The 15,281-nt window shown below is 32.9% G+C and overlaps 1 protein-coding gene across 1 annotated transcript in view; it reads left to right on the top strand.

Moving 5' to 3' along the window:
- Positions 1–4,648: 4,648 nt before the first annotated feature.
- Positions 4,649–15,281, top strand: part of dati (zinc finger protein datilografo) — a 1,074,481-nt gene continuing 1,063,848 nt past the window's right edge. Inside the window, exon 1 of the mRNA XM_081740078.1 lies at positions 4,649–4,835. The gene's annotated coding sequence lies outside the window, so the exon portion shown is untranslated. The remainder of the gene's footprint in view (positions 4,836–15,281) is intronic.

The following is a 15,281-nucleotide window of genomic DNA, read 5'->3' on the forward strand; positions in this document are numbered from 1 at the left end:
GTGACGAGTGCTGAGCTATGCACGGAATTCGTTTCCTTAATGTCTCCAGAACACGGAATAATTCTTGGCAAAGAGTCCAATATCACGCATATCCTGGGATCTTCACGCCTGTTCGCAATACACCTTATATTCAACTTAAACGAATATTTTTCTTTCTTGCTTAGTCTAATTTTCTGTATAAAGAGTATTGTATTATGTTGGTATTTTATGTTGCTGAAACGAAAGTGGTTACTCAATACGTTTTCTGTTCAAATTCTTTAATAATTATTGTAGTGACTTTTTGGATAACCTTGTTTTCTATTCCTAAAATCTAATATCTGTGCTGAGTCTTCTTAAGATGAAGTACTTCAGTGGCGGCTCCAGAGTTTTATAAGAAGGAAGGTACATTGGCAATGGGAGCGAAAGCTCTTTCTTCCTCTTCTTTGTGAGCCCTTGGTTTGCGGCTTCTATTGAATTTTCACTTTGAAAGGATTCTTTAAATTCTGATGGGAGGTTTAAATATTACAAGAAAAAACAACGAATTGTGTAATCATATATCCAGTACATACTGAGGTATTGAACTTAATTTTAAATGCATTACTCAGGATAAAGAATTCACACTATTTAAGAAGCGGAAAACAATTTATGTTCCCAGTGTTGCTTAACCTATTTCTTTAAGTTTAAAATCTTAATCAACTGTAAAAATCATTTGGTTACATACGTATTAAGATACGAAGAATGCAATCTGAAATTGACAAGAAATCTATGTACTCGTAAGTAATGGTAGGGAGTAATTAACTTCATTTCTTGTAGATTTATAACATTTGCTAACTTGCAAAATAAAGACACGATAATGCTTGCATGTTGGATTGAAATTCTAGTTTATGTTCATTTTCCAATCGCTTCTAAAACAAATGAATAATTCATTCGACCATTCATTTTCAGCAGCAAGACCTAGACTTATTATTTAACGTAGAAGTTGAATCACACGTGCTCTTATTAACGTTGAACCTCGAAATTTGATGCTGAACACTTGTTTGCTAACCATATATTTACAAGGAACACCAAAATATGCATGCAGTTGCACAAGTCTAGAAGGGACCGAATGTACTGAACATACTTGAGTGTTCTCGCCTTATAAATACCTCACATGACAATTGACTCAAATTGCACAATAATTCTGACTTTAGACTGTCAAAACAATAGAAATGTATGTTTATGCAGCCTATTTCCTTGTAAAGTTTGACACTTATTATTTATTTATTTATTTTTAAATTTTATTCTTTACTAATTGGTGTTTTATGCTTATTTATTTGAAATACAAGTGTAACACTTACATATTTGTTTGTGACTTCGCATGCATGCTTTCATAGTAACGTTTCACATTAAATCAGTTAAAATGTACTTCAAGAATGTTCAATGGTTTCTTAAGTATCTACAAAAAGTTACAGCATATATTAGATGTTAAATTTCGAAATCTTAAAGTTTAAGGAAACATATTTTTCCTTCATAATTTATATATGAGTGTCATAAAGTAAGCACAATCATTCATTCAAAAGCTATTGCGGAGCACTCGCTCGCCCTTGAAACAATATGATTCATTCTTGCTTCCGCAAGAAGCAAAACAAAAATTTCTCATTCGAGTCCCTTGGCTTCTTGCATGCATCGAGTGGCAGAGCTTAGACTGAGACCTCAGCCTATTCCCTTCTCTTTTGTTTACCACAAGGAGGTAAGAAAATAAAAAAGTTCTTTCATGAAAATTGTGAAATTATTTTTTACGTAAGACCAGACGTTTAAAAACCTGTTTCGTGGCAGGAGCGTATCTTGAAAGTTCCATGCCAGAGCACGTGAACAGAAGGTAACATCAAGAATGTGACTTACACTATGTTACCATATATCTTATAGACATCAAACTGGATTGCAACTCCATATTGAAATAACTAACTTTTTTCCATCTTCTCCTATTCATATACAGGAATAAATGTCTATTATTATTTTCTTTTTTCCAGACACGTAACTCTGTGACTACATTACAGAGCCCCCTTGAAGTACTGTAAAGAACATGATTGCGCTTTATATGATTGAATATGAATTCTTTTTATTTTTTAAGAAACAGTGCCGACATAATCTATTACCTTTATCAAAAATAAAACTAGGCTTTATTACATAAATGAAAATTACGTTCCTAAGTCAAAAACAGAACAAAATCTTCATATTGTTTTCGATTCTCAGCTTTACGTTACTAACCGCATCGACTAAATTGCAAATTGCAAATAAAGATTAAAATCTTTGGATTTATCAATAAATTAGCAAATGTTTTAAAATTGGTTCGTTCTTTGAAAATGTTATTTTACATGTGTCAGAACAAAATTAGAATATCAATGATAATGAAATTTGTACACAAAAAAGGAATAATTTGAAGAATTCAAGCTAAATTTGTGAGAGACAAGCATGTCTGTTAGCTAACCAGAAAATACTATAATTAAAAATCCACAGAACAGTAAATGACATTATATTTATTCACAAATTTAAGCAACAAAATTGATTATTTGAAATTCCTTAATGAAATTAAAATTAACAACCCCGTCATCTAAGGTAAAACATAAAAGCACATTTTTCTGCAATAAGAAAGCGAGAATTACCTACTTCAAAAATTCTTCAATATGGAGAATTTACACTTCATTTAAGAACATCGTAATATGTAATCTGAATGTTGACACATTTAATACAGCAGAGAGACTCACAAAGAAAAATTTAAATACTTATTTAAATTCATATAGTATAATAAGTTTAGATAGTGCAATTGGCTTCGAGTCTATGGTAAACTCACATTTCAATATGAGGAGTGTGCGTAAGCCCGGTAGTAGAGCGCTCTCCTCTGATGTGAGGGGGGCTGTGGTTCGATCCTGATCCATGCGAATTTGTGGTAGACAACGTTGTGGGTTTTCTTGGAGTTCTCCCATTTCCTCTTACATTCTTATTCCACCAATTATTTCATAATGATTCACTTGATCACCTTTCTCCTTTATCCTGAAGGGCCTGATCCTGGGGCGTAAAATGAAAGATTACATTTGAATATAAGTAAATGAATTACTATGAAAAGAAGACACAAGGATAGCATCTAATTAGATTTGGAAATTAAGAAGATTGTACCTGAGGGGAGTCGCACGGAAAGTATGACATGTGATGGGTCTTATAACGTTTGGGAGTTCCTGGTCTAAGATATGATGTGCATGATCTTCATAGTATTGTTGAACATTCTTCAACATATTGGTAAGACATTGTCAAACAAGAATTTAAGTATACCCATTGTTAGTTTCAATGGCTTCTAAGGTATCAATACTTATTCAGTCTTGTTAATAATCCGAGAATCTTAGCAGTAATTGAGAGGGCATTCTACATTCAAGTTCCTCCAAAATTAATTTTTACTTGTTCACTATTTGTGTGCTGTTACTGTCTTCTATTGATGCTACATATGCTTTTTTCTTTGTATTTTTTTACAGGTAAGCTGCAGAATCTCTGTGTGTCCTGTGTTCTTCGGCAATGGTCTGCTCTAAGGTAAATGCAATAGATTTCTGTAGACATGTTCTGCTGTTTCTAGCTCGCTTATATAGTTCCGGTATACTTAGTGTTTTTACCCAATATATATTGTAATTTGATTTTTCTTATACATTTTACGATTTTCGTATTCTGCGCTTTATGAATCATAACAGAGGCTTAGCTTATAATAATCACTTAAGTTTTTGTTATTACTGCAGTTTAACGTGAGATTCTGTCGTGTGAATTAATATTCAAACAGAAACTTTTGTTCAAAAAATATCTAGAGCAAGGAATTTCAACGTCTAAGATTTCGAAAGTGATTGATAACTTTATCACATGTTTTTTATTAGGGATGATTCAGAACAACGATTCATACTTCACAATTACTAAAAGTCATCAAAAATTTCTGAATGTAAAGTAAAAGAATATAAATCTATTATATGTGATACTTTAGGACCTAAATTATTCTTTTAAATAAAATACACCCATTAAATAAATATTTTTCTATAAATAAAAATTGTTGTAATACAGAATTTTTTTTACTAGTATTACAGTTGAAGTTTGCAATAACTGTAATTTGTTTAAGATCAAATTATTATTTATGAGTATTTAGGAGAAGATAAATTTGCTTGATTTTAAGCCTGAGCTAGAAATGGCGGTATTCTATTTAATAATCTTGCAACTAGACTGGTATGGTTAGGAGAATTCAGATATAAGGAATTCCTCGTTTGTAGATAGTATCATTTTTATTTTATCGTGGTATAATATTAAATAGATTAGTAACTTAACTATTAAATATTGTTACATAATACTGAACTACTACCTTTGAATAACACTTATTTCACGAACTGAAGCTAATGGTTTTGTGTGTGTGCAATAACTTCATCAGTATAGGTGAATATGGAAATATTCAATAACACTAGCAATTTTGAAAAGCATGTACTATACGTGGGATTGTGATCCTTCTATCTGAATTTACATACAAGGTATCCCAACTGTGAAGTGTTTAGTTAGAGTTAGGGTATTTAGTTATGCCTTATTGTTTAAACTGACGGCTTGCAGACATTTGATTCTCAAGAATTGAATTGGTTGTTTTAATAAATGAGTTTCCTATTGCGAAACTCGTTGCTTTTCTTTTTCCCGTAGCTTTTTCTATTTACAGTAAACAGTGATATGGCCATTAAGATGTTACTTCAAGTTGGTTTTCTTTGGATCAATTGACCGATGAAAATGGGAAGTTTTCCAATCCGAAGACTAGCTCCAATACTACACAAAAATCTGGATGACACCATTGGACATAAATAAAAACAGCATTGGTAAGTACTTTTAACTATTTACTTGCATTCTACTTTTAAGCATAGAATAAATAACAATGATGAAACTCGTTTTCTAAGGTCTGCACTATGCTTTACCACCACTTTCTGCCATGTAGTGAGGAACTTTTTAAAAAACGATAAGAAGTATAAAAATTTGGAAAATAAGCTAGACACTATTTGCAGAATGCTATAAATACTACCAGTTATTTTCTTATATGATAGAAATTTGAGTAGGCAGCATATGGCACGATAATTATCGGGAAATCAAGTTTCTGTCCGCTCTGTATGAAAGATCTTAAATGTAACAATTACGTAATTTGAAAACACTTTGTAAGTATTACATGATTCACTTTACAAAATTATCATCAGATCCCAGGTCTTGTCAAAAAGTCAAATATTTTTTGTTACTCGCAGGTCAAGGCAAGTTCGCATGAAAATTTTACTTACCAACTCTAGATCCTAAAAATATTTTTAAAAGATAATCTTTTGATCATTTTTTAGTCGTTTTGAAGATTTAGGTCACTTAATATTTCAGAGTAACTTTTAGGTACTTAGGGTCTTTTCGTTCTTTTTTCTACATAAGGAAATCTCAAAATTAACACTGTTTTTGGATTTAAAAGATACTTTTTTTTTCAAAAACTTGTTTTCCTGGCTTCTAGCTATTGGTACGGCAAATCTGCATTCCGAGCAAGCTAGTGAACACTAAGCTGTATCTGGTTGACGACGAGTGGGTTTTGAGTTGGTGATCACGTGAATAACAAAATATAATCAGTTAGATGGCGCACAAATATTTTAAACAGCATTGTTTTTCTATTATTATTATATATACATATATTACATACGATGCAAGACATTTATTCTTTCAAGTATGTTTTCTAGTTTCTACTCGGGAGTGAATTGAGGTTTTCAGTACTTAAATATACAAAAGTTTAAACTATCTAGAGCTTCTCATTTAAGACAGATTGTTTCAGAATATGGAGAGGACATTTTCTGTACTAACGGTGCAATATTATTTTGTAAGATTGTGAAGAAAATTTACAGAAAAAAAAATGTGAAAGTATCTATTATGAGAATCATTGCAGTTGAGAACAAGCACAAGAAGATGTTTCGCAATTATTACTTGTTTAAAGTGCTTCGACTAGTGCAGAAAAATCCTCAGTGTTTTCGAAAGAGTTGTTGAGTTTTAGTGTCTTCAAACATTTTTCTCTGGAAACTCAACAATGCGAGAATAGGGCATTTTTTTGGAACGGTATATATGTTATTACATTCCAGACGAGTCGGCACTTAGAAAACATTACCTGCCAAAATATTACGAGAACACAATAAATAATAAATAAGTAATTAAATAATAATAGAACAACTTCTCGGTCAGAAAGTTTTTCTTTCTCTTTCTATAGACGAGACAAGTGATACTGGGGACCAACGTTACTTACTGTTGGAGCAATGAAAGTTGACGAGCATCGCACAATATTTTTTTTTTTTTTTTTTTTAACTAGTGAAATGTTGGAATCTGCTAACCATTCTACTATATATAGACTTTACGATAAATCGATGTCCCTATTTTGGCCTGAAGGTATCTAACATGGTGACATTCTTCTTTTTGTGATTAATGCGCCTTTTCATAAATTAAGGATGCTAATTCGATAAAATCATTCTATTCCAAAATGATTCATATTGTGTACTTAACGCATGGTTTGCACCGAGTTGCAGAAGAATTGCGAACATTTTTCCTAAAAATCAATTTCTTAGTTTCAAATATTAAAGAGATATTTATGAAGTCTCCGTCCTGCAGAAGGGCACTTGAATTTGCCACATCAGATAGGATTCCTTTAGCACCACAACCTGTTATTACGAAATGGAGAACCTGGATCGACGCTTGTGTTTATTAATGCGATAATTTTGATGCAGTAAAATGTATTGCCAACTCATTTAAAATACAAGATGTAAAGACAATCCAGTATGCTCAAAATCTGTTTTCCGACAGTAAAACAAAGTGTATATTATCATATATAAAACCAAATACTGGTTTTCTGTCTATATTCGTCACAAGTCTTAAGAAAAAATGTGTTTCCCTTGCGGAATCCTTACTTTCAGTTCGAGAAACAAAAGTTACCATGAAAAAAGTTTTAGATGATATTGGCAAGATTGTTCTGTGCAAATTGAAACGTGTACTGAAAAGAAACAATGGGTACAATACTTTGTGTGCAATTTCAAATGTACTACAAGGTGAAATCATTTCTGTTTCCGAAGTTGAGAAAGATTTAGTTCCCATTGATTTCAAGTATGCTATAATAGCTTCTATTGACGTTGAAAGAAGCTTTTCCAAATTCATTCATCCAAGAGAACTTGTGCATATTTACACTTATATACTGCAATGCTGATAGCTGATACCGAATAACGTATGAGCTAAAATTTTGTGATGATTATAAAACTACTGAGTTAGTTTGTTGTGGCACTATGAAATATTTATATGTTGCTTAGCTAGAGAGATACATATCTGTAAAGAAAATATGAAATGCTTAGATATTCACCAAAGAAACAAACAATCACTAGATTGCAACTAACTGAAACACAATTTTTGAAAAAGAATGAGAAATAATATTTAAAACCTAATAGCTTTCTTTTAGAAAATTGTTGATTCTTAACGAAATAAACTTTTCTTTTTTTAAAAAAAAAAAATTGTTGCTTCATCTAGTAAGCAATCTGTAAACTATGATTTTCACCCTTGTTTTAATAGATGGCTTTAAAGTAGTAGATGTTATCTTTGAAAACATATCACTATATTCAAAACCCTGTGATTTGTCAAATTGATTCAGACCTGTTCCTACAAACTCGGGAAATATAACAGAACCGCAGAGGTCAATTTCCAGCAATGTTGACTGAATTATAAAAATAATATGATTCAAACTTTTGGAGTTATGGTAGTCTTACACTGTTACATTTTCATATCCATATTTACAGTCCTGTTACAGAATAAGCATTATTATTATTATTATTATTATTATTATTATTATTATTATTATTATTATTATTATTATTATTATTATTATTATTATTATTATTATTATTATTATGGTTACAAAACTTTTCATTTTAATCAGAAACGTAAACTGGAATAGTGACATACTCATAAGAAGGAGTTGTATGAACCCAACGCAGGGCTGATTTACTGCTTAAGATAGTTCTGACGTCCTGATACACATGTTGTTGTTTAGATACAAATTTAAATAACTTTACAAACTAACTAAGTTATATGTTTAATTCTGGAAAACCTTTTATTCTGAAACTTAACTTTTGTCACATGATTTGAACTAAATAACGTATATTTTATTAAGGATACGTGCAATGTAAAATTAACACAATTTACTCTAGGATCACTTAAAAATAAATATTAAAACTTGAAATTTTTCTTTACGCTTCTTTGCTGAACAAACATCGGTAAGAAATATTGGGTTGTCAGTATAAGATGTTAAGAGTATAGACACTTAATAGCATTTCATTATCAGGGAGTACAATGTACACATTTCAGTTCTTGGCTAGTTGAAGTTTCACGACTGTTCGAAAGATACGTTTATACAACATTAAGAAAATCTTCCCATCCAATTCTCTGAAATTATTTGAGAAGAAAAAGTGCTAGGTTAATTTCGAAACTTTGATATAAACCTGATTTCTATTAGCACAAGGAAATGATATTAGAGAAAAGCGATTAAAACTAGACTCCCGTATTACGATACAAAGCCATCCAGGTAATCTACCCTTTTTAGTACTATAGTTTTCTCTTCTTTCTTTCTTTATATTTGAAGCAGGAAAGTAGGAGGGAAAACCTTTATCAACGTTTCGTATAAAGTTCTACATGCTAAAGATAAATTTCGTCAAATTTGTTCAAACAATTCGCTCTCTTTCTCTTCAACTTGTGAGCAAGTACTTTCCAACTTTTCAAGGAGAAAAACTTTGTTGGGTCAACATTTGTGCAGCTAATGTTTCTAATGTTCTTTGGTAACTTTCGGGCTGAACACCACTTCGAAAATATGTTGATCTTGAGATAACAGACAGTTTGTAAAGAAATCAAGTTAAGGAATTATATCTTTTCCTATATGTCTGAATTTAACAATTTCAATATCTGCGTAAAATAATTTACTTAATCTGTGATGTTTATGAACAGTAATATTGGGCATATATTATTAAAGGAAGATAACATAGTAAACCTACTCTTATTTGTTTAACCACCAGAAATAACACCGCTACTAACTCGTTAAGCAAAGTACGAATCAGAAAAGTATTTACCTATATTAATAAAATTATGCTTTTAATGCATTTTGACAAATTTAATGTGTAGCAAAAAATCGAGAACGAAAAGGGAGAGAAAGGGTATTTTCGTTTTCTCACACACCAATGCAGAATCCCCAGAAGCAACTTTTGGTGTCAGTTGAAGAATTTAAATAGTGCGCCTCTGCATTGAATATCATACTCAGCCTTTTTCATAATTTAAATGAATAAAAGCGTTAAGAATACAAGAATACCTTGCATAATGCGGATAATTGGTTCAAAGAAACGCCCACGCTGGGCAAAACTTCGCTATTTGAGGTATATTTACAATGGAATAAAATCGGATTTATCACAAAAATTTAGAATAATAAATAAGTTCAAGAATGAACAAGTGAACTCGTAAACAAATCATCCTTCATTTGATGATTTTTTTTTCTGTCCAATACTGACCTTTAATTGCTATTTTAACATTATTAATTACTTTTTCTCTTCAAGGCTGACTTTTAGAGTCAGATCTCGCATATAAACACACAGTCGAACCTTCCGTTGAGGTTGAGTGTACTATATAAACATATCTGGATGGAGAGGATAATGTGTGGTTTATAAACCCCATTTACGTTTCATTTGTTAAATAAGTTGGGGCATTGGATAAAAAGGAACTGTATCATGAGAGACGTTAGAGCGGGTACGGTAGCAGGAACCAGATGGAGGGGCGAAGGAAACTACATTAATGTATGATACCAAACCAGAAAAATCATATATGATTAGCGGAAGGTCATAGAGCATGGAAGCTTTTCAGTTGCAGCAAGTCACCTTCAGATAATGACAGAATACCTATGATGATGATGATGATGATGATGATGTTAAATAAGTCTTCTATGTGTTGCAAATTTGATTTTTTTTTCGTTTCTGGAGAAAGACTGAATTAAAATAGTAGTCCTTAAAGGATTAATTGATGTTTAACTATTATTTATTACGTTTCTATCATGCCCAATAGGCCTATAATAATTTAGAGCTTTGTGCACAATTTAGGAACCAAACACCTGTGCATAACAATATTTCACAAGCTTGTATAGCAGATCAGGGTTTACGACCATGCCAAGACATATATATATATATATATATATATATATATATATATATATATATATATATATATATATATATATATATATATTCAGTATATAACTCAAAATTTGATCTCCTATGACTCGAGAGTAGAAAGCCTGCATAACAATATTTCACATTTTGTATGACAGTTCAAGTTCTAACACCGTGCCAATTTTGATCGATTGAGTCTGGTGTAGGACATTTGATTCCGATAACAGACAAAATTTTGTCTTCCATAACACAGAAAGCGAAAGTCTGCCGAACATGATATCTCAAGTGTTTATATAGTAAGTCAATTTCTACTACCATGCCAAGTTTGACCCCGATCAGATGGGTTCGGAGTACGACTTTTTATTTTCGAAACTGGATAATGAATTAATTTTAATAAAATATTAATTAGAATATTCTAACAGCAACTTACAAGTTATGTCTTAAAGATATTCACATGCAAGAGAGCATTAACGCAAATAAAGAGAAATGAGACTAAGTCAGATAACAAACTTACAAACAAAGAATTCATTGTTAGCTATGTTGAAATATCAGCAGTGAACTTGAGCACAAAATTCTGGATCTGGTAAATTATTGTCCTTTCAACTTTTTCAAGGATGCATTGGTCATTACCTTACTTGATCTCACGAAGGAAGGATCCGAATGGGGCACTCGAGTTGCCAAGCGACATGTATCAGACATGAAAGAGGGTGTGAAGCTATGTACATGTGCAAATTTATAGCGGCTGAGGACAACATGGAAAAGCAGGAGAGCCGGAAGAATTATGGCCGACCGCACGCCATAAGCAATACAGAAACTTATGGAATCACTCGTTCTAGACGTGAATGGTCACAGAAATTAAGGTCAAATGTTTAGTAGTAGATGCATGATAAGATCTGCTATATCTGTAATTAACATCATGGCCGCCATATTGAGTGGCCATCTTGAATTCGGATTCATAATGTAAAAGAGAAAGTGGGTCATGTGGCATATGAAATAGCACTGAAGTTTTACCAGGAATTCATTGGTATTAACCATTCTGTAGTAACTTTATTGTGAGTTCAGAAGTAACATGCAAGAAAGTCGTGAGGGGATATTTGAACAAACGTCGGAATGATCTGTCGGGATAATGTTGGCACATGATGCACATCTAAAAAAAGAAAAAAATACAAAGAGCATTTATACATGCAAAGAGCTGGTAATATGGCAGTGTTAAAGATGGATAGTTGTTATCATGTTAAAACACCCGATACAAAGGAGGACTGGGGATTACAGGTACAATTACGACGTGGTTCTTCTCAAAGAAAATAAAATTACGCCAATCTATGAAGGACAGTTGATGTGAAGAGTATCTGTAAGATTGTGATGAAAACACAAGAGCTGTTCTCACCTGACACGCTATCATCTATCTCTAACGTTTGATATTCTTCGGCCACTTTATCAGTATTCACTGAAAACTACACTTCTGATCTTCTGCACAGGGATTATTGTCGCACATCCCGAACCTAATAATGACACAACTACCTGGGGATTCATATTCGCGCCCACAAGAAGGAATAACTTTTCCATATGATGAATTAGCCTCTACGGTCCCCCAGTGCTCATTTGAGTACATTCATTTTAATATTACGTAAACATATATCGTTTCATTTCAATTGCATCCTTACAAGTTTTGCTACTCAAGTACTCATTCGAGAACACATTTAGTGCACTCTGGGTCCATCAGGTGGCAGCTTTGAGTATACAGCGTACTAACTAGAAAATATTCAGAAATATTTTTTTGGTGCAGTAAAAAAATTCGGGTCTGTAGAGGTTAAAATATATCTTGTAATTTTTTATCACTTCCTCAACAGTATTTCACCGACGAAGGGCACATTAACCTTCCTACCAACCATTCTATCTTACTTGACTACTTCACTGATAAGACAGATATTACCTAATGAGCTTTCTCGCGTCTTTTCTGTCTGCAAAAAGGACGCATAGTAGATGGCACGGACTCATCTTTGGTCTCTTCTTTCTCTGTCCCTTACTCACAACTATTCTACATGTAAACACACTTTTTCTTTGGTCTGTATACAAATCAGAGTTCTACAAACTCTACTTCCGCGTCATACTAGTGAGTCTACCACAGAGTTTATATACGTCCTTCTTGTATGTTACTTCTCAACTCACAATAGTTACTACAGAATGGTTAACACTAATGTATTCCTGGTGAAATTTCAGCGCTATTTCATATGCCATATGACCCACTTTTTCTTTTATACTGTGAATCCAAATTCAAGATGGCCACTTTCAAAATGGCGGCCATGATGTTCATTACACATAGCAGATCTTATGCATATACTACTAAATATTTAGCTTCAATTCTGTGGTCATTCACGCTTGGAACAAGTGATTCCTTAGGTTGCTTGACCGTACGGTCAGCCATATTTCTTCCGACTCTTCTGCTTTTCCATGTTGTCCTCAGCCGCTATAAATTTGCACATGTACATAGTTTCACACCCTCTTTAATATCTAATACATGTCTTTCAGCAACTCGAGTGCCCCATTCAGACCCTTCCCTGGCCAGACACGTGAGAGTTAGATGTCTTAATAGAAAAAACTATAATAAATGTAGAAGATTGCCCCAAGGTTGTGAAGAGAGTAGAAGAACTTAAGAACCTCAGCTTGTTAAACTCGCAGTCGTGGTCAGGGTTTCATTCTTATCTAAGTACCTAAGTGTCTTTTGGTTATTCACTTTTATATCTCTAACTTTTATTAACTGTTCTTCAAAGTATTCACATATGTTATTTAAATTATTTAATAGGAAAACTGATTGTTGTATTTTATTCGACATTGAACTTGAATTACTTTATAACAGAATTAGTGAATATTCACGATGTATAATATAGATAAATGTTGTCACCTTGTCCCCAAATTATTATCAAATTACCATAACATGATACATTTAACTATGCCATACACTAGTGTGACTCAATATTTGATATCTCATAACTCGGGAACCGAAAGCCTGCACTACATTACATATATTTCAAACACTTATGTAGCAAGTCAAGATCAAGTTTGATCCCGACCGGATGAGTTCGGTTCAAATCGTACAAAATATGTCAGATTGCCTAAAAAGGTATTCAGCCTTTGGAGGTCAAAATTGAGAATACACTTATTGTGATATGTAGATAACAGTATAAAACTAAATATGACCCATTTGGTTCACTGGCCTGTCATTTTTTGCCAACACCATAATCCCATCGCTATAGAACTTCTGCTCTGGTTTTTGGTAAAAAAAATTATGACTAGAGATCGGATATTAGGCAAAATGCCTATTCTTTAATATTAAAGATACGATCAAAAATAACGTTTTAAAGTTTATATAGGAGTTATAGTTTCGATTTAAGCCAATTTTATTTTTCCTATTTTGCCTATTTCGACCTTTCCTGCCTAAATAATTGCTTTAGTGCCTAATGTTGCCTATTCTATGCATTTTCTTCAAAATAAGCCTTCATTGGGAAAATATATAATTTATGTGTCATAAATAATACATACATATATACGTATATTAGGTGTTTGTAAACACCAGCACGTGGTACGTTACAATATATACACAGGGTGAACTTCAAACATGTGCACATACTTCCGAGGTGATTAATGATATCAAAAGAAGACAAAAAGTTCTCTTGTAGTTTATCGAATTCCGTGTCGTGTGCGAGTGATAATGATGCCAACTTGGAATCGAAAATCGAAACTTGACAATTGGAATGGAAGAGATAGATGTGCACATACATTGGGAGATGATTCGTGACATGAAAAGAAGACAAAAAATCCTGTTGCATGTGGAATTCCGCGTCGTGTACGAGTGACAGGGGTGCCAACTTGGAATCGAAAATCGAATCCTGACAATTGGAACGGAACAGATAGATGTGCACATACACGTTGGGAGGTGATTCGTGACATGAAAAGAAGACAAGAAGTCCTCTTGAATGTCACGAATCACCTCCCAAAGTATGTGCATACTTTTATGTCTCGCTCCAATTGTCAGGATTCGATTTTCGATTCCAAGTTGGCAAGTTGGCCCCCCTGTCACTCGTATACGACACGGAATTCCACAACATGCAAGAGGACTTTTTGTATTATTTTGATGTCACGAATCACCTCTCGAAGTATTTGCACATCTTCCAGGTTCACCCAGTATATATGGAATGCATAACAAGCTTCGTTTTTATATATACAATAAAAGAAGATATTGGCAAAGAAGTATGTTTCTATATTCTTTGAGCATTATTTATGATTTGAATCTATTTTTTAATGGTATTGAGTATTTATCTTCATTATTTCGAGTTACATTTTAGTGCCTATTTTTTAAAATTTTTAGTGCCTATTTGCCTGCCTATTTTCTAGGTTTTTAGTGCCTAAATATCTGATCTCTAATTATGACATTTGATTTTGACATGTCTCCATGATACTAACTTTACATCATTCAGGCAATTTTTCAGATACCGAAACAAATTATGATATGACGATGTCAGGTTCTGGCTATGCAGCGGATGCACTAAAACCTGCCAGCCAAGTAATTTCAATTTCTGGTGGATCGTTAAAAATGTATGGTATTTGGCGTTCTCAGCCTGGTATACAATATCCTTTCTATTGACCAGTTCTGCCTTTTATTTTTATTTTATTTTATTTTTTAATTGCTCGGTGCACTCGCGCTAATTGTCGACAGTAAAGGTCCCAATCTATTGTTCTGGTGGCAGTAGCTCATCATACACAATACCACCAAACACATGGCATAACTTTCCTTGGTGTCAATGTGGGTTTTGCCACAGACTGTAGAGTTTTCCTTTGCTTCGACCACATCGTTATCGTAGGTTATTCACTTTTCATCGCTCTTGATTAATCGCTTCGGAAATGGTTCGAGTTCGTTACATTTCAGTTTAGTAGAGATTCTTAGATAGAAATTCGATCGAGAAAATGTTTTTGATTCAAATCATGTGACATCCAGACGTTGAACTTGTTTCTGTAGCCAGCTTTCTAAAAGCGGTTTAACAGTGTTTGGTGATAGATGTTTCGATCATTGGCGTTGCATGT

The sequence above is a fragment of the Thermobia domestica genome, chromosome 15 (assembly GCF_964235325.1).
Source record: "Thermobia domestica chromosome 15, izTheDome1.hap1.1, whole genome shotgun sequence".
In the NCBI taxonomy this organism is placed as follows: Eukaryota; Metazoa; Arthropoda; class Insecta; order Zygentoma; family Lepismatidae; genus Thermobia; species Thermobia domestica.